The sequence below is a fragment of the Hylobates moloch genome, unplaced genomic scaffold (genome assembly GCF_009828535.3).
Source record: "Hylobates moloch isolate HMO894 unplaced genomic scaffold, HMol_V3 SCAFFOLD_24, whole genome shotgun sequence".
NCBI lineage: Eukaryota > Metazoa > Chordata > Mammalia > Primates > Hylobatidae > Hylobates > Hylobates moloch.
In genome coordinates this window covers 33,894,036-33,916,719 of record NW_026652299.1, presented here as the reverse complement: position 1 = coordinate 33,916,719, position 22,684 = coordinate 33,894,036, and the positions used below count along the sequence as shown (strand labels likewise).

Genomic DNA, 22,684 nt, shown 5'->3' with positions numbered 1-22,684 from the left:
CGTTTCTTCCCCTGGCTGGTCTCCCAGGGACCTCAGTGTGCTCTTCAGAGAAGGCTGCAAACTTTGTTCAAATGCTTCCAGGGGCCGACCCAGCTACGCCCCTGCCAGGAAGCCTGCAGCCTCAATGATAACAGCAGGATGGTCTTCTTGGCCTCAGGCTAAGGTTGAAAATGAGTGTTAATAAAAATTCTCTTTATTAACTCTCCCTCACCCCAAAGTTGGGCCATTGTTTTTCTGTTCTGCTTTGGAAGCATTTCCCCAAATCCAGTCTCTGGAAGCGATGTGACTCAACAAAGAAGATACCAATGAGACAAGCAATCGCCTCTCAGCTGTGGCACCAACCGACTGGCTCTGTGACCTGAGACTCCATCCTTCCCGCTCTGGGCCTCAGTTTCCCCTGCTGTAAAGGGTTGCACCACATGAATCACCAGGGCTCCTCTAGACAGGAGCAGCTCCTTCTTTCTGAACAAGAGGCATTTTCCACAGGGCCTGTGTCAGTCAAGATCAGCTTTCCTGCCCTGAGACAGTCCACAACCTCACTGTAGTGACTTAATCAGAGATACGGTCTGTGCCATACCATCCTGAACATGCCTGATCTCGTGTGATCTCAGAAGCTAAACAGGGTTGTGCCTGATTAGTATTTGGATGGGAGACCACCCGAGAATATTGGGTGCTGTAGGCTTTTGTAAAAAATAAAAATAGAAAAGAAATCAGAGATGCAGCATTGCTCACACTGAATCCCACGAGAAGGGCAGGGCTCCCCTACATGTTCCGTCATGCCAAGTCTAGAGTTTGGGGTCTCTCCTCTGGAATTTGGCTGATTAGTAGAAAAGGCAGAAAGAATTTTGAGAGGCCTCACATTAGAAATTAAGTGCCCAGCCTGGAGGCCACTCTCAACTCATCACTTCGCTACCATCGAAGCCAGAACCAGTTACTCTGCCCCAGCCAACCACAGGGAAACCAGGATGGGTCCCCTTCCACATCCCCAAAAGGGGAGACCTGGGAGTATCATCAGCAAACAGCCCAGTGACCACCACCCCCGCCTGGCCATATCAGCCACCCTCAAGCTTCCCACAGCGGGGGCTTGGTGGGGGGCTGCCTGGTGGTGACAGACAGGGGAGCAGGTGGGTGCCACCTGGCCCTTGCACCACCTCCCTCTGAGCCCTGGCAGAGAAGAGGGGGAGGCCCAGGCCAGACGGGCTCTCTATGAGAGCTTTGCAGGCCTGAGGGACTAGGAGCAGATGGTGCCACTGCCAGGCAGAGGGGCCAGACTCTGCTGCACAAACCCAGCGCTCATCTGAAGACACAGAGTGACTCCTGCATCCGAGTGTCTTCACGAGAGCACCATGCACGGGGCAGCTTCACGGGAAGACAGAGCAGGAAAGGGATTGTGCTAGGGAGCTTTGGGCATCCCGGAAATGCAGTCATGTGGTGAGGGAAGGGCCAGAGGAGGGGAGGCGAGGAAGAGAATTGGGGAGTCACTGATGGTCATGCAGCTTCATGCTCACATCAGGGCCTGCCTGCCAGGAGAAGAACTCCCCAGTGCCCCAAGAACAGCCCAGAGAGGTCCTAACTGCAGAAGCAGGGGTAGGAGGGTAGACTCTGGGGAGTTAGGGTGGCCACCCTGGGGCCACACTGACTGCATCATTCAGCAGTGCCAGCCTCAGCCAAAAGCAAATGTCTGCCCAAGGCTCCCAGACAGCGTTCAGTCATTCCTCACTCATCTCATGAACTAGGGTCAGGCACCAGCAGCATCGAACCCTGCCCCGAGATGGCCACTGGATGAGGTGTTGGAAGCCCACCCTGCACCCGCTCCCTTCTGCCATCCTGTGTCCCCCTCAACTCTCCAGCACCAGACCTCAGATGAAGCCCCATGCAGAGCTGCCGCAGGCCAGGCAGGCAGGACATCACGCCCCCTGGCAGCATCCGCAGGAGCGTCAGAGGCATGTGAACCAGAGGAACTCCATCTTGAATAGGACAGGGGCTGGGTAAAATAAGGCTGAGATCTACTGGGCTGCATTCCCAGATGGTTAGGCATTCTAAGTCACAGGATGAGATAGGAGGTCAGCACAAAATATCAGGTCATAAAGACCTTGCTGATAAAACAGCCTGCAGTAAAGAAGCCGGCCAAAACCCACCAAAACCAAGATGGTGACGAGAGTGACCTCTGGTCATCCTCACTGCTACACTCCCATCAGCGCAATGACAGTTCACAAATGCCATGGCAACGCCAGGAAGTTACCCTGAGTGGTTTCAAAAGGGGAGGCATGAATAATCCACCCCTTGTTTAGCACATCATCAAGAAATATCCATAAAAATGGGCAACCAGCAGCCCTCAGGGGCTGCCCTGCCTATGAAGTAGCCATTCTTTATTCCTTTACTTACTTGATAAACTTGCTTTCACTTCACTCCAAATTCCTTCTTGTGCAAGATTCAAGAACCCTCTCTTGGAGTCTGGATCGGGACCCCTTTCCGGTAACAGGAGGGTGCCAGCTAAGTCAGCAGGTTTCTACTCTGACTACACATGAGAGGCCACAGGGGCCACAAGAACCTTGCCTTGCTCCTGCTGAGAAATCACCCAGTAGGGACTAGACCCAGCCAGGCCACCTCTGGAGAGAAGGGAGGGCCCCGGGCCGGCAGCTACTGCACTTTTTCCTGCACTGCTTCTATCAGGGAACCAGAGCAGGGGTATGGGGAGCATCTGCCCGACTCCACTCCGGAAATGGAGACAGTCCTCTGAAAAAAAATCCTCCTCCTGACTTGGATTTGCCCCCAAGGAGGCTGTAACTCCTAAGCTTCTTCCTCTGCACCCTCAGGGCCCACCTACCCCACTAAGATAACTTCTGCTTTTTACAAAGCAAAATTCCAAGAATAGGGCATGCTTTTGTAGTCTGCTTTTTTGTGTTAATTCATAGGTTTAGTAAACCTCTCCCTGGCTGCCTCACCTTCATTCTAATCAGCTGCCCACATTACACAGTGATTCCCAAGGGCAAAAAGAAAAGAAAAAAGTAAATAACGCAAAAACTCACTGTAAGGAAAGGAAAAATGTAAATAACTCATAAACTCACTGTTCCCACATTGGTCTAGTACTTCCTCCAGCCTTTTTTCTCTGCATAACTTCTGTTTGTTTACAAAGCAAAATTGCAAGAATTGGGGGGCGGGGCAGGGGCCATTTTGTAGCCTCTCTTTGTACTTAAGCTTCTAGGACGAGCATTTTATCACGTGGATTCATATGTTTAGTAAACCTTTGAATGGCTGAGGGGCATTCATTCCAAACACTCCATAATTTAGACAGCCATTCCCCTAAAGTGGACCTTAAGTAGTTGCCAATTTGGGGCCACATAAGTAAAGCCTCGGCCTCTCTGGGAAGGAACCATGGTTTGCAGGTTCAAGGGCACCCCAGGGCAGATTCTCACCCGGGGCCTTCCCCTCAAAGCCCCTCCTCACCTTGGCCTGCACCTTTTCCGGATGAGACCCAGGAATCCCCCCTCCAGTTCCTTCTTGCTCCCTGGAGCAAACTGCCCTCAGGAGGTGCTTTTCCCCACGCCAGCCTCAGCCTCAGCTCCTGCTCTGTGCTCCTGGGAGGTTGGGGGGCTCTTGCCCTCTGTGTGAGAAGGTCACCTTGTCCATGAAATGGACTGCTAATGAGTTGGTTACTGGGTGGGGGAAAACCGAGATAAGGATTGGGGAGAGGGAAGGGGAACGCCCAAGAGAGAGCACGAGGCCAAATCTAGCAGCTCCCTGCCCAGGCCTCAACCAGGCTGCGTTCACACACCCCTCGTCAGTGCCCACCAGCAGCGCCCAGCCACAGAAGGCCCCTCCAGACTGTGAACCCCAAGCACAGAGGAGCAGGGAATGTCAGGGAAATTCAAGAGACAAAAAAACAGCAAAGACCACAGACAGCAGGAAGAGCACTAGGAAGATAATGAGAGGGGCTGAGGTCCTGGCTGGAGGGGCCCCCGGTGCCACCCTATGATGGCTGAACTGACCAAGGGGGCAGTGGCGTCCCCTGGACAGCTCCCTGGGACTCACCAGGCCTCTGACTGGGATGGAGTTGCCACCACTGCAGGTCTGGGTGGCCCTGCCTATGGGGAGAGGCGCAGGTGGCCTGTCCTGAACCACACCCCAGGGCTCAGGGGCAGCGAGACAGGAGCTGCTTGGAGAGAGGTCAACGCGTGGCCCGGCACGTGGTCCAGCCCTGAGAGGTGGTGCTCCTCGGTGGCCTCTGCCCATCTCTGCGCCTCTGAAGGCTGCTCCCACTCCTGCCGCCTCTGCCTTTGGCATCACAGCCTCTGTTCCCAGCTCCCCAGGCTCCACTTCCTGGAACCTGCCTGGCCCAGCCAGGAGCAGCCCCAACAGCAGCAGCCTAGGCAGTGGACACACTCGGAAGGGGACAGATGAGCGAGGCAGTCATGACAGGCGTACCAGGCTGAGGCCATGGGCCCCGAGGGCCAGCACCAAGGGCTGGGAACACGTTGCACGGCTGCCCGCCAAGGGACTGCCCAGCCGGACGGGCTGTGCTCCAGGGTAGGCAGGCAGGGCAGGGACAGGCAGGACACAGGGCCCAGCAGGCCCCATGACCGTGCACTAGCTCCACACAGCTGAACAAGCTCTTGAGGCTGTGGCTGTGTGGGCATCTCTGGAGCTGGCCAGAGCCCAAGGGGAGGGGAAAGGCAAAGGAAGCAGGTGCCGGATGAGAACTGGTGGGACCCACGTGCCAGCATGTGATGGGCTCCCCTGGGGCCCATGAGTACCAGGCATGAAAGGCTGGGGTGGAGGGGGGGCACATCCAAGGGGTCCTGAGGAGCAGTAAAGTCCCAGTGGTCACCAGGCTGCTGGGAGGGCTGCCGGCCACCGTGGGGTCTGCCTCAGCTGCAGAGCTGCCGGCCAAGGCCGCCTCCCCAGGCAGCCCACACCCAAGGGCCTTCTTCGCCCACCAGGGGAAGCCTCCGTGGGCCACTCTGCCCACTGCTCCCTGGCCATCAGCCAAGGCTAAAATAGGTCTGCTTGGCATCCCAACTTACCCCTTCCCGCCCCTGCTTGATGCCAAGATAATCCCCTAAAGTCGTCCTGCCCAGTACACCCTCTCAGAATCTGCTTCCTGGAGCCGCTGTGCCCAGTACACCCTCTCAGAATCTGCTTCCTGGAGCCGCTGTGTGACCATCACCGTCAGGTCCCAGGAATGCAGCAGGGCTGCTGCCCAGCCTCCCCTCTCCCCTTCTGACCTCAGCTGCCCTCTTCCTCCACCAGGACTTCCGCAGCTCCCCAGGGACTCTGGGGCCATCTGGGTGGGGCCCGCTCCTTGCTCACTGGGGCCTGCCTCCCTGAAGTCTCTGCTGGCTGCGCTGCACTATCTTGAGGCCGGCCAGGAGTCTCCTCTACACGGCACCTCTGAGTTTGCTCCCTTGAGCCAGGGCAGGACCATCGTGTCTTGGAACAAAGCTTGTGGGGAGCCGCTGACAGTTGCTAGGGGCTTCAATTTTGAATTCATGGGGCTACTCCAGCTTGGGGGTTTCTCACCGGTGAGACTCAGAAGTGGGGCAACCAAGGACCCAGCTGGAGTGTCATTCCTGGTTGTCCCCATGGTGGGACCCCCACCTCATAGGAATGAAGCCACAAAGCACAAAAGTGCCACAAAAGAAGTGAAGGGTCACTGGACAGAGTGGAGGTGGCCCCAAACAGCCTTCTTTGGGGAGGTGCAGAGTCCAGCCTGGGACAAGCGTGCACAGCCTACCTTGCTGTGACATGGGGAAAGCCGTGGTGGGGGCAGCAGGCAACCACACAGGAGCACCCAGGCATTCGGCCAGGCAAGCTCATGGCTGCCCCCACACATGCAGCTGTGATCAGCATGAACGCACCAGGTGTCCTGGTCAGCTCCGGCTGCCGGAACAAAGTGCCACACACCAGGGGGCTTCAACACCCCAGCTTTGTTGTCTCACAGCTCTAGAGGCCAGGAGTCCTAAATCAAAGTCCCCTCTGAGGGCTATGAGGGAAGACTCTGTCCCTGGCCTCTCCCTGTGTCTTGCAGATGTCCTGTGTCTTCGTGTCACCTCCCTGTGTGTGTCCTCATCTCCTCTTGTAAAGACTCCAGTGGTTGGATTAGGGCTCATTTTACCTTGGCCACCTCTGTAAGGACCCTAGGTCCAAATAAGGTCACTTTTTGAGTTCCTGGGGGTGAGGACTTTAGTATAGGAGTTTCGGGGGACAAGCACAAGTCAGCCCACACCACCAAGAGAGCTGGCTGACACGTGTGCCTCACTACATCAAGGAAAGCGTGGCCAAGAAGGTGGAAAGCCTGCTGGGGGCTCCTGCTCATCCCCAGGGCTACTGGCCGCCAGCTCCACACAGCTACCCAGGAGGCAGCAGCGGAGGAGAGAGAGGCCTGGAACCCACAGGCCCTGCAGCCCTCCTGTCAGTCATCAGCTCACTCCCTGCCTGCTTTGGGCTCTAAAATAATACATTGATTTTTGAGCCAAGGCTAACTTTAGTTACCAGTGATGCTGCTAACAGGGGAAAAATAAGTCATCATCATTAGAATTGAATCTAAATGAATGAGCTAGCCTGTGTCTCACTGGGATTCGGGCTGCTGCTTTTTTTTATTGTCACAGTTTGCTGACATGGTTCTTTCTAATTTGAAGCAGCCTGAAAGAAACCCTTTACCAAACATGACACATTACCATTTGGGAAATATTAAAGGAATTGATCATTCTGCTTATCTGCTGCTATTTTACAAACCATCCCAAGATGTAGTGGCTTAAAACACACCATATGATCATATCTCACTGCCCAGGGGGTCAGAGTTGGAGCAGGACTCAGCTGGGCGATTCTTCTGCTTGGTGTGACGTGACGTTGGGCGATGGGGGTCGTTCTGTGGGGCTCAGCCTGCAGCACAGCTGGCCTGGAGGTCCAGAACGTGCCCACTCTCATACCCGGCACATGGGTGGGGATGGCAGGCTCCCCTCCCTCTTCTGGTGATCTTGGGCCTCTCCACAGCGCAGTCGAGCTTCTGACACAGTGGCTCAGAGCCCCAGGAACCAGTGGTCCAGACAGAAGTGCTGGGAGCCCAGGCCCGAACCTGACCCCAGAGACAGGGAAGGGCTCAGGCCCCTTCGTTGTGGGGAGAGCATTTTGGAGAGGAACAGAGGGAATCACAGTGGAGAAGCAGCTGTCCTGCCCCCTGAGGTTTGGAGCCAAGGTGCTCAGCTTGCAAAGCACCCTAGACTCTGAGGAGATTTGGCACAATGCTCGCTCACACACACAGGCACACATGCATGCACTCCATCATACACACACCCACTCATGCTCACACCTCACACTCCAACTTGCCCCGTGCACGGGCCCTCTCTCATATGCAGGTGTCCACACTCACACTTACACCTCACGCCCACACTCATACACACACACAATCACATTCACACACTCACACACCCGCTTGTGCAACACGAAGTGACAGACCCCTGCAGGACAGTCACGGAGCCGCGTGGAGAGCAGCCATGTCCTCGGGAGTGGTTAGCAGACGGCCTCCTCAGACCAGGCAGTGCTCCACACTGGGGGATGGCACAGGGTGGCGGGGGACAGAGATGGGCACCAGGAGGTAGGTGCCAGGAGATGGGTACCAGGAAATGGGCACCAGGAGGCAGTGCCAGTCCAGGTGCCCACAGCCCCTGCTCTTCAGGATTTGGCTTCACAATGTATGGACATGAAGCCACCAGCACCAGACGCACACACTGACACCCACAGGACATCCATCCAGCAAAGGGTCTTGTTTAACCCTACAGTGGGTTTTTTGTTTGTTTGTTAATTACTTATCAACATTTGAAACTCAGTAAATACCATATAAAATGAGGGGGGTTTCTGACTTCTCTTGAAAAACTAGTAAGACCAGAAGGCCAGGCGCAGTGGCTCACACCTGTAATCCTAGCACTTTAGGAAGCCGAGGCGGGCAGATCACCTGAGGTCAGGAGTTTGAGACCAGCCTGACCAACATGGAGAAACCCCATCTCTACTAAAAAAAAATTAGCCAGGTGTGGTGGCACCTGCCTGTAATCCCAGCTACTCGGGAGGTTCAGGCTGAGAATCACTTGAACCTGGGAGGCGGAGGTTGCGGTGAGCCAAGATCATGCCATTGCACTCCAGCCTGGGCAACAAGAGCAAAACTCTATCTCAAAAAAAAAAAAAGAAAGAAGGAAGGAAGGAAGGGAGGGAGGGAGGAAAGAAAGAAAGAAAAGAAAGAAAGAAAGAAAAGAAAGAAAGAAAGAAGGAAGGAAGGAAGGAAGGAAGGAAGGAAGGAAGGAAGGGAGAGAGAGAGAGAGAGAAAGAAAGAAAGAAAGAAAGAAAGAAAGAAAGAAAGAAAGAAAGAAAGAAAGAAAGAAAGAAAGAAAGAAAGAAAGAAAGAAAGAAAGAAAGAAAGAAAGAAAGGACAGACCTAGGAACTCACGTGATGCCGGCCTGCCCAGCCACCCACATCAGCCAGCCCCAGCCCCTGGCTGCCTTTCCAGCCCACCAATGCCTGCAGCAGATGACCTCCCTGTCATACAACATCAGCCCTTGGGAGTCATCTGCCTCAACCCTAATTTCCTGCCACACAGACCACTGAGCTCAGAGCTCCTCGGGCGGGGCCAGGGGCACCTGTCCAGCACCACTCCCGTCCTCCACTCTCCCCTCCTCTGGGCCTCGCCTGGCTTCAGGCCTCTGGTAGATGCCCTACAAAGCCCCATGGATTTGACCAAGGGGACTAAAACCCAGGTTCTCCAGACTCTAAGAACTGGCTCAGCTGGTGGACGTGGGACTGCCTGGGGCCAGGCTGATGCCAGGCTCTCCATTTCCTATGGGTCCTAGGGGGCTGCGTCTTGCTCTGCCAATGGGGCCCCAACTCCTGGCGCTCCTGCCTCCCACCCTCACCCCTCCACACCCCTCCCTGGTGCAACACACCACTCACACAGGCCTCACCTATGGCCAGTGTTCAGTTCAACCAAGAGGACCCAGGCCCCACCTTCCACATGAATAAAGGAACTTCCAAACTCCCAGTCAGAGCCAACGGGATGGAGCGATAATGCCTACCCTAGGCGTTGCAGTGAGAACAAAAGGTAACAACGTGGCCACGATCTGACACCTAGTAGGTGCTTAGGAGATGAGAGCTACTGGTATCATCATCATCAAAGAAAACCTCACATCCTCTCCATACTAAATTTGGCCGACAATGTACAGTGGAAGATATTCGTTAGTTCCACCATATGTCTTAATTGGAACCATAGCCTGAACCAGCACCACTTGCCAGAAGCCAAAAAAAAAAATTGTTTTTCCTTGATTCGCTGCAGACTGGCACAGTTACCAGGCACATGTCTTCCCTGTGACTCCAGGATTTGTCACCAACTGCTCGCACTGGTCTTCGTCTCAGCAATCAGCCCACATCCCAGGACTCATGGGGATGCCCTTGAAACCCAGCAGAAATGAGGCACTAGCGGTGATATTTCAGATGCTGCACCCCCAATACTTCACTGAACAAGTATTTGGGGTGCAGCTACCATGCATGTGAGTGCTGGGCAGGTGAGGAGCCAGCCCCGGGCAGCTCGGTGCAGAGGGGAGGGCCGGCGCCCAAGTGCACACAGACAGCTCCACGTCAGAGGACTAGCGTGACAGACCGAAGGGGCTCCTGCAATGGGGAACTGCCAGGATGGCCCGGAAACGGCACCATCTGCCAGCCATGCGTGAAGGACGCCATGCTGGGGGCAGTGCCCTGCCTCCACCACCTCGGAACTGGGAGCCAGTTGCTCCATGGGTCATAGTCAGTAAAAAGAGGGCCAGGTATGCCTGAATGCTGAAGCAGCAGACCAGCAATAATTGAGTCATTTATATATAGCACAATGCTTTGCATGAGTGCCGCTGACACTGAGGAGAGTGCCCAGGACACTGCTTCAGATCTTCCCTGCCTGGCCCGCCTCTTGCTCCACTCCATGTGTGGTCTCTAACCAACTTCACAGATGAGAATGAAGTGCCTAGCCCCCTGCCCTCACCCCCACGTCTCCCTGCCACTGAGCTTCGCTGTTAACATCCCTGGGGAGCCCCAGGCATCTGCACACGTGTGCAGCCCAGAGAAGCAGTGGGCTAACATCCTACAGGACAGACCTTTACCTAGGGGCACGCGGGACCAGTGGGCAAATGCCTCCTCCCTTCTTTCCTTCTCCCTGCCCCGAGGCCTGGATGGAGCTTCTCAGGGGCTGCAGCTCAGTGGGTCACCCTCCTGTGGGCTCTTGCTCCAACGTGGTTCACTCCCTGCCCCTCACTCCTGCTCCCTGGACTTGCACCCACTAAGGACACCATCCTTGGCACAGAGACACCACACAGCATCACCCATCCAGGACATCCTCACTGGGAAGGTCTTCAAGGTCACCTTGCTCAACCCCTCTCTTTTCATTTTATGGATGAAGAAATATGGCTGTAGGGGGGAAAAATATATTTTCTTCACCCACTGATAGGTTCATGGCTAAGGCCCCTGTAATAAAAGACAGATCAGCAAGAGAAAAGCACACATGTGTTTTTAATCTAAGTTTTACCTGACACAGGAGCCTTTATAAGGAAAGGCAGACTGAAGCAGGGAAGCCTGTGTACTTTTTGCTAGGTCTGATGAAGTGGGTGGTCATGGAGAAGTGTAATCTCTGGCAATAACCTGGGGGAGGTCAGCAAGGCCGGTCTGTTTAGTTTCTTCTCTGTCAACCTGTGTCTTCAGAGATAGGGAAGTTCCTTTCCTCTAGGTATAAGGAGAGTACGTCTCCAGTGAGGGACTTGTGACCTACTTCAGGGGAAGGTCAGAACATCCTAGGTTTTATGACCTGCTTTAGGGGAGAAAGGTGTCGAGGGAGTCAGAGAGACCTTCCTGGTTCTGCTGCTTCCTCAAATGCCAAGATTTCACACTTCAGGGTAGCATATCCTGAACCCCATCAAGACCAGAGTTGAAAAGAGAATTCGTTGTCCTAACAGAGCTAGGAGCAAAGTCACATCTGGGTCTCCTAAGTCAATTCTCCTTGACTTTCACCCCACTGTCTCATTTCCTGCCACCTCATACGTTTATCTGTGGCAGGGCCAAGGAAGAGAGTACTGGAACAAAGGCGATGGTGTTCAATGGAGATAGTTCAGGACCCACTTCCCCTACTCCTCTCACCAAGTTCACTTGGGGCTTGGGAAATTGTGCAAGAGACAAGCTACCAAAGGAGGTCTCTGAAAAAGGTAGAAGAAACTAAACTGGTCTGGTACTCCGGGACTGAAGAACGGCACCATGGCAGGGGGTCTTGCATCCACCACCCAACAGGAGACAGCCACCCAGGCTCAGCGTTTCCCAATCCCAGCGAGCAACAGAAGGTAGCCCAGGTGGGCTATACCTCCCCCAGACTCAGTGGGAGTCCCCTATACAAACACACCCGCACGTGTGTGCATCTCTGGTAAGCCCAACACCAACAGCAAGAGTGATGGATTACAAGACCCATCAGAATAAGAGGCAAAGGAGATGCTCTGTTCCTCATGAGGCTGAGACTTCCCTTTTTCCCTGAGAGATGCCAGGGCAGGTGACAGGCAGAGCCAGCATGAGAGGCTACCGTAGGCAGCTTAGTCCACAGAGGCTCTTCCTCCTTCCCTAACCAGCAACAACTGGGCAGGCCCGTGAGGGGCCCAGCTGCAGCAGGTGGCCCAATCTAGGGGCCTTTTGGTCCAAGACTCTCCACCCCAACCCAGAGACACCTGGACATCCAGAGGGCACCAGTAGAGTGGTGGTGTCACTCCTCCCTCCCCAAAGAAACACTGGGTAACCCAACCTAGAGAAACTTCTTCCACCCCACAGGCAGCATCAGCAGAGACCAGTGGGAGCCTCAGCAGTGCCAGATAAACCAGGCAGACCAAAGTCACAGCACAAAGGCTTTGAAGTGACATTCGAACCACAACTGATAGAAGTAGACCGCATGCCAAACCTAAACAGCGTGACTGCATGCTAAAATAAAAGATTTATATAAGACCCAGAGTCTCCTAATGTGTCATAGAAAAAATGTCCAAGATACAATAAAAAATCATCTATCATACCAAGAACCACACACACACAAAAAAAATCACAACTTGAGTGAGAAGAGACAATTAACACCAACACTAAGATGAGTCAGATGTTGGAATTATCTGACAAGGATTTTAAAACAGAGATTATAAAAATGCTTCAGGCCAGGCCACTGTGGCTCATGCCTGTATTTCCAGCACTTTGGGAGGCTGAGGCAGGTGGATCACTTGAGGTCCAGAGTTCAAGACCAGCCTGGGCAACCTGACAAAACCCCACCTCTACAAAAAATACAAAAATTAGCCGGGTGTGGTGGCATGCACCTTGGAGGCCCAGCTACTCGGGAGGCTGAGGTGGAAAGATCACTTGGGCCCAGGAGGCAGAGGTTGCAGTGAGCCAAGATCACACCACTGCACTCCAGCCTGGACTACAGAGTGAGACTCTGTCTCAAAATAAAAATAAAAATGCTTCTGTCTGCTGGGTGCGTGGTCTCATGCCTGTAATCCCAGGACTTTGGGAGGCCAAGGCGGGCAGATCATGAGGTCAGGAGTTCAAGACCAGCCTGGCCAACAAGGTGAAGCCCCAACTCTACTAAAAATCCAAAAATTAGCCAGCCATGGTGGCACGTGCCTATAGTCCCAGCTACTCAGGAGGCCGAGGCAGGAGAATTGCTTGAACCCGGGAGGCAGAGGTTGCAGTGAGCCGAGATCGCGCCACTGCACTTCAGCTTGGGGGACAAAACAAGACTCCATATCAAAAAACTAAAATGCTTCTGCCTATAATCCCAGCACTTTGGGAGGATGAGGCGGGTGGGTCACCTGAGTCAGGAGTTCAAGACCAGCCTGGCCAACATGGTGAAACCCCATCTCTACTAAAAATACAAAAATTAGGTGGGTGCGGTGGTGCATGCCTGTAGTCCCAGCTATTTGGGAAGCTGAGGCAGGAGAATTGCTTGAACCCAGGAGGCAGAGGTTGCAGTGAGCTGAGATTGTGCCACCATACTCCAGCTGGGGGGACAGAGCGAGACTCTATCTCAAAAAAAAAAAAAAAAAAAGAACCAAATGGAAATTAGAAATATGTAATAAGAAATAAATGTAATAATGTTTAATGTAATAACAAATACAAATCTTGCTGGATAGGTTCAATAGTAGTATGGAGATTATAGAAGACGGAATCAGATAAATGAAACAAAAAAATAGAATTTGCTCAATCTAAACATCAGAAAGAAAAGATAAACAGAATTTCAGAAGCCTGTAGGACTGTGATGAAAGATCCAACATTTATATCAGTGAAGTACCAGAGGGAGAGGAGAAAGAGTGAGGCTACAAATTAGGCAACAGCAACAGAGACAAATCTCCAGAGCCAAGAAGCTGAACAAAAACCAAACGGGATAAACCCAAAGAATTTCACACCAAGACACACCTTAATTTTTGAAAACTAAAGACAAATAAAAATTTTGAAAGCAGTGAGGGAAGATACCTATAAGGGAATACCAACTCAAATGACACTAGATTTTTTTATCTGAAATAGGGGAGAGTACAAAGAAGTAGCACAATGTTGTTTCAAGTGTTGAAAGAAAATAAACGTCAACCATGAATTGTATGTCCAATTAAACTATACTTCAGGAATGAAGGAGAAATTAAAACATTCTTAGCAGAAGGATAACCAAAAGAACTTATTGTAATAGACCTATCATTACAGATTGGGTAAAGGAAGTTCTTCAAACAGATAAGTGAAAAAAGAAGGAATTTTGGAGCACAAGGAATAAAGGGAATAAAGAAGGAAACATAGAAAGGGCAAAAATATGGATAGTTGTAAAAGGCTGTCCTTTTTCTCATGGATTGTATACATCATACTTAATGATTGAAGCAAAAATGATAACACCATTTTATACCCAGGACAATTCTATTTAGTGTGGGGAAGATAAAAGGACCTAAATGTAAGTGAAGTTTCTACACTTGACTCAAAGTGGTAAGATGTTGACACCAATAGACTATTGTTACAAGTCACACATGTATATTATAATATCAAAGCAAGCACTAAAAAACTATACAGATATAGTCCCAGAAAAGCACTATAAGTGAGTCAAATTGAATCCTAAAAGGTGCTCAAATAACCTGTCCAAAGGCAAGACAAGGGAAAAAGAGGAACTAAAACTAGAGAATACAAATAGAAAATAGTGCATTAAATGTTAAACTTAAGTATTAATATCACAATATTACCTTAAATGTAAATGGTCTAAATACTCCAACCAAAAGATAGAGATTGAGGCAGTAGTTTTTAAGAAAAATAACCAATTATATGCTGCTTACAAAAAACTCTCCTCAAATTCAATGACGTACACAGGTTGAGAGTAAAAGCATGGAAAAAGACATACCATGCAAACATTAATTTTTTAAAGGGAGTGGCTGTATTAATAACAGATAAAGTATACCTCAGAGAAAAAGAATTTCTAGAGGCAAAAAAAAAGATATTGCATAATGGGAAAAGGATCAAATCATCAGGAAGATACAATGATCCTAAACAAATATATACGACACAACAGAGCCTCAAAATACATAAAGCAAAAACTGATAGAGCTAAAAGACAAAATAGATAAGGCCACAATTATAGCTGGGGATATAACATCCCCCTTTCAGCAACTGATAGAACTACTAGACAGAAAATCAGCAAAGATATAGTATTGTGAACAATGTAATCAACTAACAAGATCTAATTGACATGTGTAGAATACTACATCCAAATGTGCCAGAATGCACATTTTCTAAGCAGCCAAATGAAACATTCACCAAGTCAGGCCATATCCTGTTCCATAAAACAAATCTTAACAAGTTTAAGAAAATTGAAATAATACAGAGTGTGCTCTTTGACCATAATGGAATCAATAACAAAAATATAAGAAAATCTTTGTACACATGGAAATTAAACAGCACACTTCTAAATAATATGAGTCAAAGAGGAAGTCTCAAAGGCAATTTTAAAAATACATTTGTGTGACGCAGCTAAAGCAATGCTGAGAGGAAATTTTATAGCATAATTTGTATTTGTATTTATTATTTATAACATTAGCACAATGTATATTTGTATTTATTATTTATAACATGTTAGAAATAACCTAATCAATAAACTCAAATTAATAACCTAAGTTTCTTCCCTCAAGAAACTAGCAAAATAAGAGCAAAGTAAACTCATAGTGAGTACAAGGAAGGAAATAAAGAACAGAAGTCAATGAAATGAAACATAGAAAAACACTAGAAAAATGAATGAAACAAAAAATCAATTCTTAAAAAAATGAAATTAATAAACCTCTAGCAAGACCAACAAAAAGGAATGAAGACACAAATCATCAATATCACCAAAGATCCTACAGTCATGAAAAAGATAATAACGGAGTACTATGAAAAACTTGACACTCAGAGATCTGACAACGTAGAAGAAATGGACGAATTCATTGAAAACTATAAAGTACCAAAACTCACTAAGACAAAATAGACAATCTGAATAGCTGTATAATCATCAAATAAATTGAATTCATCTTTTAAAGTGTCTCAAAAAAGAAATATCCAGAACCAGATTATTTCACTGGGGAATGCTGTCAAACATTTAAAGAATTAACATCAATTGTACGAATCTCTTCCAGAAAACAGAAAAGGAGGGAATACTTCCCAACTCATTTCATGAGACCAGAATTATTCTGATACCAAAATCAAACAGAAAACTGCAATTCAATATCTCTCATGGATGTAGATGCAAAATTTCTCAACAAAACTAAAAAGAAATCCAACAATGTATAAAAAGAATTGTACACCATGACCAAATGGAATTTACTTCATGGATGCAAAACTGATTCAACATTTGAAATTTCATCTATGTAATTTACCATATCAACAAACTAAAGAAGAACAATTATATAATAATATCAATTGGTGCAGAAAAAGCATTTGACAAAATCCCAATACCCATTTATAATTTTTTATAATCTCTTAGAAAATTAGGAATTGAGGGGAATTACCTCAACTTGTTAAAGAATATCTACCCCAAAAACTATAGCTAACGTTATACTTAACGGTGAAAACCCTGATGTTTTCTCCCTAAAATCAGGAGTAAAGCAAAGATATTCATTCTCACCACTGTTATTCAATATAGTACTAACCAGGAGTTCTAGCCACTACAATAAGGCAAGAAAAAGAAATAAAAAGCAAAAAGTTCAGAGAGAAAGAAATAAAACCACCTATATTTGAAGACGACATAATTGTCTACTTGGAAAATCTCATGGAATCTACACCACACACAGAAACTCCTAGAATTAACAAGTGAGTTCAGCAAAATCACAGGATACAACATCAACACACAAAAATCAATCACATTTCTATACACTAACGACGAAGTCCAGAAAGCAAAATTTAAAACACAATACCATTTACAGTTACTCCAAAGAAAATGGAATACTTAGCCATGCAATTAATGAAACAGTTACAGAATCTACAGGATGAAATACTGATGAAAGGAATCAAAGAAGACTTAAATGAAGAGACATTCCATGTTCATGGATTGGAAGACTTAAAATAGTAAAGATGCCAATTATTTCTCAAATTGTTTGATGGATTTAATGTAATTTGTATCAAAATCCCAGCAAGGTTTAATGCAGACAAATTTATCCTAAAATGTATGTGGAAAGACACAGGAACTAGAATAGTAAACAATCTTGAAATAAGAAATCTAAAGTGAGAGTAACTTGATATTAAAGCTATGGTAAACAAGACACTGTGGCATTGTGCAGGGATAGACACATAGATCAACAGAACAGAATACAGAACCCAGAAGTAGACCCACACAAATATGCACAAGTGATGTTTGACAAAAGTGTGAAACCTATTCAATGGAAGGATAGTCTTTTCCAAAAGCAAAAACCAACCAACAAACAAAACGACAACAAATGGATCATGGACTTAAATGTAAAACAACTCAATAAAACTTTCAGGAAAAACATGATAGAAAATCTTCAGAATCTAGGGCTAGGCAATGAATTCTTAGACTTGACACCCAAAGCATCATCCATAAAAGAAAAACTGATAAATTAGACCTCACCACAATTTAAAACTTTGTTCTGTGAAAGCACACATAAAGAAGACGAAAAGACAGGTTGCAGACTGCAAGAAAATATCCTCACACCACATATCTGAGAAAGGGCAAGTACCTAGAACATAGAGAGACTATCAAAACTCAACACTTAAAAAAAAATCCAGTCAGAGAATGAGCAAATAACATAAGACATTTCATTAAACAGAGTATACGAATGACTGACAAGTACATGAAAAGACAGCTGATGTCATTAGCCACTAAGGAAATGCAAATTAAAACCACAAGATTATCACTATATACCTATCAGAGTGGCTAAAGTAAAAAATAGTGACAATACCAAAAGCTTGGGAGGATGTGGAGAACCGGGTCACTCATGCTCTTGGGAATGCCAAATGGTAAATAAAGCCACTCCAGAAAACAATTAGGCAGTTTCTTTAAAAAGTTAAACATGTAACTACTGTATGACCCTGGGCACTATCCTAGAGAAATGAAAACTTCCATTCACACAAAAACATATACATAATGTTCATAGCAGCTTTATTTGTAATACCCAAAATCTGGATTCAGCCCAAGATGTCCTTCAACAGGTGAGTGTTAACCAAATGACCATGTATGCATGCTATGGAACACTTCTCAAACAAACTCCATGCACACAGCATGGTTGAATCTCCTAGGGGGTCCTATTGAACAAGAAAAGCCAATCCCAAATGGTTGCATAGTTCCATTTACACAACAGTTTTGAAACAGCAGTACTTTAGAAATGGAGAACAGATTTGTGGTTGCTAGGGGTTAGGTCCAGGGGTAAAAGGACCTAGTGATGAGTTATAAAATACCAACAAGTGGGAGCTTGGCGGTGTTGAAAGTGTCCAGCATCCTGATTGCGGTGGAAGATCCATGAACCTATACAAAAAAACTCATGGGAAGGAATAGGAATATATTTTAATTTTTTAGCATTAAAAGTTGCTGTTTTACTTTCTGGAAGTTTCTTAGCTTGAAAGCCATGACAGACAAGTGTGCACGCATGCAGACACACACACACACGCACATGCACACGGAGTTATATAGATGAGCCAAAGACTGCCACTGTGTGTTGAGCCCTTCATTATTTAGTTTCTGCAGGCTGAGACCTGGTAGCTCTAAAGCCCACTGGTGCCAAACTCAAATTTTACACATGCTATTATTTCAAAAATAGGCCCCACAAATGGCAAATGTTTAGCCATTTAGAGATTGCCTGTTTTGCATCTCCCGCAAAACCTCACCCCCGCTGTTCCCTATTGATAAGGTCCCAGCTGCTGCCCCCCAGAGACTCTGCAGGATGTCACTTAAACACAGACGGCCTCTCTGACCCCTCTCTCTCAGGAGGTCCCTTACCCTCCTTCCCTTCTGGGTAGGGACTTCTCCTATTGCCTCTGAACAGACACCTGTCAGGAAGGACTATCCCTACATGCAACCCTGTTCCAGCGTTGCCCAGTAAAGCTTGATGTGTGTTACCACCTCTTAGAGTCATATATTTCCCTTCAGCTGGCCAGAATCCCTCCTACCCTTCACACACACACACACACACACACACACACACACACGCAAGTGAAACTGGGAGATTGGAATTAACATCAGTGGACTGTAGCAATGTCCAGATGCACTTTGTGATATCATACTAGAGCTTTGCAAAATGTTACCCCTGGGGGAAACCAGGTAAAGGCTACAAGGGGTCATTATTATTTCTTACAACTTCATATGGCTTTACAATTATCTCAAAAAAAATCAATTTAAAAAATGTCTGGCTACTTGTAAGCTCTACACACCCCACTCCCACCATGACAAGTGAAAGCATGAGTGGGCCCTTCCTTAGCTGGTGAGACTGTCACATCCTGCACAGAACATCCCTGCCAGACTGCTGGCGACAGACCACGTGCACACGCATGCATGAGCACACACACACGTGCATGTGCACACACATGTACACACAACTGCACGCGCACACACACACACACACACACACACCCCTTGCCAGGCCCCGCATGGAAGCCCCCCATCCTCTCCTCCTGCTGGGGGCACAGGGAGCTTAGCTCCCCATAGATCTGTATTTGACTTCAGGCTCTGTTCCCAGCTCTGGCTTCTCAGGCAAGCGGTGGCCACTCAGCCCGACAGCCTTATCTGTAAAATGGGGAAACAGTCCCCCACTGTGAGGTTCTTCTTGTCAGGATGAGAGGTAGCATCTATAAAGTGGGTATCCTCATCCCCATTGCACAAATGAGAAACTTGGGGCCAATAAATATTATTGTTGTTACTAATAAAATGCCATGCCACATTCATGTAAGCGATAACCCCAAAAGGATAGGGGTCAGGGGATGGAGTGTGGGGAGGACGGGAGGAGGGTGTCAGCGTCCCTGGGCTGGCAGTTCTGTTCCCTGGGGAGTGCTCCTTCTGCTCCAGTGGGTCTGGGAGAAGCCAAGTGGGTGCCAGGCGGGATCATCGCCTCCTTTGTGGGCGCTTGTGTGCATCAGGGCACACTCACACCCGTACACATGCACACCCTCAGCCCAGACTGAGCTCAAATCCAGAATCTGTTAAACAAATACTGCTCTCATCAGTCAAAGGTCCTGTCCCACATCCTTCAGTGGGCAGAACTCCCAGAGCTGTCAGGAAAAGCAGGGTGAGAGCTGGACAGGGTCCGGGTGGACCTCCCGGGGAGGCTGGGAAGGGCTGAGGGCTGGGTGGGATGAGTGAGGCTCACAGAGCTCCTGCCTCTGCCAGGCCTGGGGCTCCAACTGTCACCCCACCCCATGCTGTGCCATGCTGGAGTGCCTCTGCCAGGTCCTCAGGGGGAGACCTCCAACCCACCAAAACAATCAGCTAGGCTTTTTATTCCAAGAGCCTGGTCACCAGAGGGGAATGCGGACAGGCCATGCCACAAACAAGCTCCAGGAGGGAAGCTTCGGAGATTCCCCAAGCTTTGAACACAGCAACCTGAACAAGGGGGCTGGAGAGGTAACTGAGGCGTCTCCAGAAAAGCCAAAGCAGAGAAAGCCACCTTTCTATGCATAGCTCAGTCCGTTCATGTCCGAGGACCCCTCCTCCTGAGCACTCTTGACAGCCAGCTCCAAGCTTGGCCCAGGAGGACTGGCTGGTGGAGACCCCAAGGTAGGGGAATCCACCCTGGAGGCTCCTGAATGCCAGAAGCAGAAAACCAAGTAGCCCCTGGCAATCTTATCCTAAAGCCCTGGTCTAGGGTTTGTGTCAAAATTCACAGACCCTCTTTCTTGGGTCAGTAAGGTCCACTCCCGCCCCCTTTCCCCTCCTGTTGCCCCCATCTCAGGGAGCCGGCCAGCACTCCGACCTTTAGAGCAAACTCTGTCAGGACTGGTATAAGACTAGAACGCGGCTCAGAGAAAACAAATCCTGCATGATTCCACCTCAGTGAGGGGCTTACCAGGGTCAAATTCATAGAATCACAGAGCGGCAGCCAGGGGCTGTGGGAGGGGCGTAAGGAGGGACTAATCCTGGTCCAGGCCAGCAAGAGGAGTGCGTTCTGGTGGCCTCAGAGCACGGTTGCACCCAAAATCTTGTTAAGAGGAGAGGTCTCATGTTACGTGCTCTTACCTCAGAAAAAATTAAAAATAAATAAGTAAATAAAAAGAAAACAGAAGTGTTGGGCCTGTGCCGCCGCCCTGGGAGCAGCCCGCACCCCTCACAAAGACAGGAGGCCTGCCAGAAACAGGCTGCAGAGGCACCCTCATCTATATGCTAATTAGCCTGTGCAAGAATTACAGGGTTAATTAAGCAGCGCCGCCCTCCCTTCATTTTATCTGCCCTGGACACTGAGGCCAGAGGAGGAAATCACAACCTCTGATCAAATTAGCTGTCCCCGGGCGCTCTGGGCCGCTCCTCTCCACCAGGCTTGGCGAGCCAGCTCCTGGAGTTAATCATGTTTATTTCACAAGGCACCAGGGATTTAAAAAGTGATTGGGAATCAAACCCAGGAGCAACCAGCCTGACCCTTCCGCTATCAACTTGCTCTGGGCAAAGGGGGTGTTTTATCGCTGACAGGCGGCAAATACACACCAGGCCCCATCCTCTCTGCCTCAAGCGGGATTATCGGTCAGTGGGTAAATGACTGTCAAGTCAGGAGGGGGATGGAGGAAGGAGGCAGGGCTCTCTCTTGCTCTCCCTGCCCTCCACCCGGCATCCCAATGCTTAATACTGTTAAAGGGGCAAAGGCTTTTTTTATGGTTCTGCCCACCGTGTGGTCTCAGGTAAGCAACTTACATTCAGTGAGCCTCAGCTTTCTTACTTATTAGGTAAGAAAGGTAGGAATATGCCATCCACCCAGCAGGGTAAGATGGAGGCGAGCTACGGGTAGCATGGATGCCCTGGGCATTGGCATCAGGAATGTTCATTTTCTGCCTTCCTTTCCTTTCACCCCAGCATCCCGGTCTTGAGCCCCTGTTACTCCACCCCCCATAGTCCAGTCAAAGCTATATCCCACCCCACCCCCAAAAGCCTCCCTGATAACTCAGCACAGACATGGTGGCCCCCTGAAACTCCATGGAGAACATGCATCTGAGCACTGGGTCACATACCCTTGCTCCTCTAAAGAATTCCCCTGGCACAGAGGAGGCATCAGTGATTCTGTGCTGAATACATGAACTGAAAAGGCTGAAAAGTCATTGATTCCAGGCTCAGTAAATAGATGACAAGAGAACCATTGGCCTCCCACCCAATGTCCTTGACAGACACAGCTAATCAATCACCACACCCTTCCCTGCCAGGGCCCAGGCTAACCTCACAGGCTCAATAGAGTGCCTCAAACAGCCACTACCAAGCAATCACAGTTGGCCAATTTGTCCATCCCAATTTAGCCATTTACACACTGAGCCCCAGGGAGAGAGAGAGAGCTCTCCCAGCTAGCTCATGACAGCTCTCCAGACACTCCCTCCATCTCCCAGGCTGAGTTCACCTGTGTTGGCCTCATGTCCCTGGACACAGCACATTCTCGAAGGGCCCAGACCAAGTCCCTGCCCCACATGGAATCTGGCTCAAGGCATGTGGTGGCCAGAACTCATGTAGCCATTCAGATTTTCAACCCCCAAGAGTGCACATCCTGCATAATCCTGAGACTAAGAATATGATGGATTTTGCTCCCGAGATTAAGTTCTATCATGTGACATACTGACTGTAAGATTGGGAGATGGTTCTGGTGGGCCTGACCTGATTGCATGAGCCATTTATTTATTTATTTATTGAGATGGAGTCTCCCTCTGTTGCCCAGGCTGGAGTGCAGTGGCGCAGTCTCACTGCAACCTCCGCCTCCTGAGTTCAAGCAATTATTCTGCCTCAGCCTCCCAAGTAGCTGGAACTACAGGCACGCACCACCTCGCCCAGCTAATTTTTGTATTTTTAGTAGAGATGGGGTTTCACCATATTGGCCAGGCTGGTCTCGAACTCCTGACCTTGTGATTCGCCCGCCTCAGCCTCCCAAAGTGCTGGGATTACAGGCATGAGCCACCGCGCCCGGCTCCTGCATGAGCCATTTAAAGCAGAGAGTGTCCTTCCTCTGCTAGAGACAGAAGA

The 22,684-nt window shown here is 49.0% G+C and overlaps 1 pseudogene; it reads left to right on the top strand.

Annotated features, from left to right (window-relative positions):
- Positions 1 to 564: 564 nt before the first annotated feature.
- On the top strand, positions 565 to 682 carry LOC116463049 (5S ribosomal RNA; annotated as a pseudogene).
- Positions 683 to 22,684: the final 22,002 nt, after the last annotated feature.